Here is a 3,061-nt window from a genome sequence, read left to right on the forward strand (position 1 = left end):
GCAAAAGAGCAAGAGGAGCGAGGGGTGTAGGGGGAAAGAATGGGCCTGAAGCTAGTCATGATAAACATTACGAGCAGGGGTTGCTGATCTCTCGTGAGGGGTACGATCAATAAATCCATCTGGTACGTCTAGCATAACCAAATGTGGAGGCTACATGAATATGTAAAGTTATGTCCGGTAAGCATTCATAGTTAGTATCTCTTGGGGGGGGAAGGTAAAGGGCATGGTGGTTAGTTAGGTGAATCCTAGAGCATGCATTGGGCTGTACGGTGGGATGAATGGGGACTAAAAGTGGATGTCCGTCAACATATAATGGGTTTAGAACGTATATAGATTGTATTACTGTGACCATAATGTATGGGGCATATAAAAATATGCACGACGTACATAGAAAATACCCCCCTGGGGGGGAAGGGGGGGGTACATTCAATAGGGGAGTTGTATTAAAAATGGGTTGTTCCTGTAGTTGAGAACAACAATGGCTTTTCAAGCCGTAGTCCTTGGGGTGAAACCAAGCGGGAATATATGACCTATTTTGTGATTTTTCTTGGGGTGAGTTTTGTGTTAGGGGCTTTGGCTGTGGCATCTAATCCTTCTCCTTATTATGGGGTGGTAGGGTTGGTGTTGGGGTCTGTGGTAGGGTGCGGGTGATTGATGAGTTTGGGTGTTTCTTTTGTCTCTTTGGCGTTGTTTATGATTTATTTGGGGGGTATGTTAGTAGTTTTTGTTTATTCAGTGTCTTTGGCAGCTGACCCCTATCCAGAGGCATGGGGGGATTGGGGGGTAATGGGGTATGGGTTGGGGTTGGTTTTGGTAGTTGTTTTGGGGGTGGTGTTGGGCGGTGGTGTTGAGTTTTGCAAGGAAGGGGTGGTGACTGTTGATGGTGGTGGGGTGTCTTTGGTACGGTTAGATTTTAGTGGGGTTGCGATGTTTTACTCGTATGGGGTTGGGTTGTTTTTGATTGCTGGGTAAGGTTTATTGTTAGTTTTGTTCGTTGTGTTGGAGCTTGTTCGAGGGTTGTCTCGGGGGGCTATTCGGGCTGTCTAGGGGAGTCAGAAAGTAGTTTATTTGAAAACACCAGCTTTGGGAGCTGGAGAGAGAGGTTTAAGTCCTTTTTTTCTGAGTTCACTCTAAGAAGGGGAAGGTCTTCAGTCTTTGGTTTACAAGACCAATGTTTTTTATAAACTATTAGAGTATTAGAGTTTAAGTATTTTGTTTTCTAAAGTTCCGACAATGGGGAAGAGGATTAGGAGGGTGGTAAAGTAAGAGAGGGATGCTAGTTGGCCAATGATGATGAAGGGGTGTTCTACTGGTTGGCTGCCAATTCAGGTGAGAATGAAGAGGTTGGCTGCTAGAAGTCAGAATAGTAATTGGGATAAGGGACGGAATGTTATGGTTCGTTGTTTGGATTTGTGGAGGAGCAGAATTAGAAAGAGGATAAACACTGAAGCTGCTAGTGCGAGAACACCTCCGAGTTTGTTTGGGATAGAGCGTAGGATAGCATAGGCAAATAGAAAATATCATTCTGGCTTGATGTGTGGGGGTGTTGTTAGAGGGTTGGCTGGGGTAAAGTTTTCTGGGTCGCCCAAAAGGTTGGGGGAGAATAGGGCTAGTGTGAGTAGGGGGGTGATTATGAGTGCTAGTCCCAGGATGTCCTTGAGGGAGTAGTACGGGTGGAAGGGGATTTTGTCGGAGTTTGAGGAGATTCCAAGGGGGTTATTTGAGCCTGATTCGTGTAAGAAGGCGAGGTGAATGATGGTAATTCCTGCGATGATGAAGGGTAGGAGGAAGTGGAGGGCGAAAAACCGGGTGAGGGTTGGGTTGTCTACTGAAAATCCCCCTCAGGCCCACTCCACTAAGGTCTGTCCGATGTACGGGACGGCTGAGAATAGGTTGGTGATGACAGTAGCCCCTCAGAAGGATATTTGCCCTCATGGGAGGACGTAGCCTACGAAGGCGGTGGCTATGAGTGTTAGGAGGAGGATAACTCCTGTGTTTCAAGTTTCTTTGTAGAGATAGGAGCCGTAGTAGATGCCCCGTCCGATGTGTAAGTAGATACAGATGAAGAAGAATGAGGCGCCGTTTGCGTGTAGGTTGCGAATTAGCCACCCATATTGTACGTTTCGACATGTGTGTGTGACTGAGGAGAAAGCTAAGGTGGTGTCTGCGGTGTAGTGTGCAGCTAGGAGGAGTCCTGTGATGATTTGGGTAGCCAGGCAGACTGCTAGTAGGGAGCCGAAGTTTCATCAGGTGGAAATGTTGGATGGAGTTGGGAGGTCAATTAGGGAGTTGTTAATGATTTTTATAAGTGGGTGGGATTTTCGGATGTTGGGGGCCATTAGTTGTTTGGGAGAATTAGGATAATTGTTATGATTGTGAGGGCGAATGATCCTAGGTATGTTTTGATTATGCCCGTGTGGAGAGAGGTGGAGAGTTTGGTCATTGTTAGGTGTAGGTTTGCAAGGCCTTCAGGGCCCATTTTTTTATACCATGCCATATCAATCACGTGGGAGGCGATTTTTTGACCTGCGTGGAGGGGAATGAGGGGGTTAAGTCGATGTGTGAGGTGATTGAAGTAGCCTAGTGAGAGGGAGAAGTTTGTAAGGGGGCTTTGTTTAGGGAGGGGGGGAGTGTTGGATAGTTCAAGGGCTAGGGTGAGTCCTAGGACGGTGACAATAATGGCGGCGTTTTTTGTGATGGTTGGTATGGTTATTGGGGGTGTTTTTGTTGGCAGTATGATGGAGGAAATTAGGAGGCCCGCTATAATGCTGCCTAGGGCTAGTCGGATGATTGGGAAAATGGCTGATGGGGTGGTTTCGTTGATTGGTGTAATTGGCGGGGTGCGATTAAATCCTGTTTGGACTAGGATTGTTATGCGTAGGCTGTAGGTCGCGGTGAAGGATGTGGCGAGTAGTGTGAGTGTTAGGGCTCAGGTGTTGGTGTATGAGGTGTTTAGGCTTTCGATAATGAGGTCTTTAGAGTAGAAGCCAGCTAAGAAGGGAGTTCCCATTAGGGCGAGGTTGCCGATGGTGAGGCACGAGGTGGTTATAGGGAGGGTTTT

The 3,061-nt window shown here is 47.1% G+C and overlaps 1 pseudogene; it reads right to left on the bottom strand.

Moving 5' to 3' along the window:
• Positions 1-1,196: 1,196 nt before the first annotated feature.
• Positions 1,197-2,243, bottom strand: LOC136051210 (cytochrome b-like; annotated as a pseudogene).
• Between the last annotated feature and the right edge of the window lie 818 nt (positions 2,244-3,061).

The sequence above is a fragment of the Cyrtonyx montezumae genome, unplaced genomic scaffold (genome assembly GCF_038088225.1).
Source record: "Cyrtonyx montezumae isolate F1298 unplaced genomic scaffold, pur_monq_1.0 scaffold_28, whole genome shotgun sequence".
NCBI lineage: Eukaryota > Metazoa > Chordata > Aves > Galliformes > Odontophoridae > Cyrtonyx > Cyrtonyx montezumae.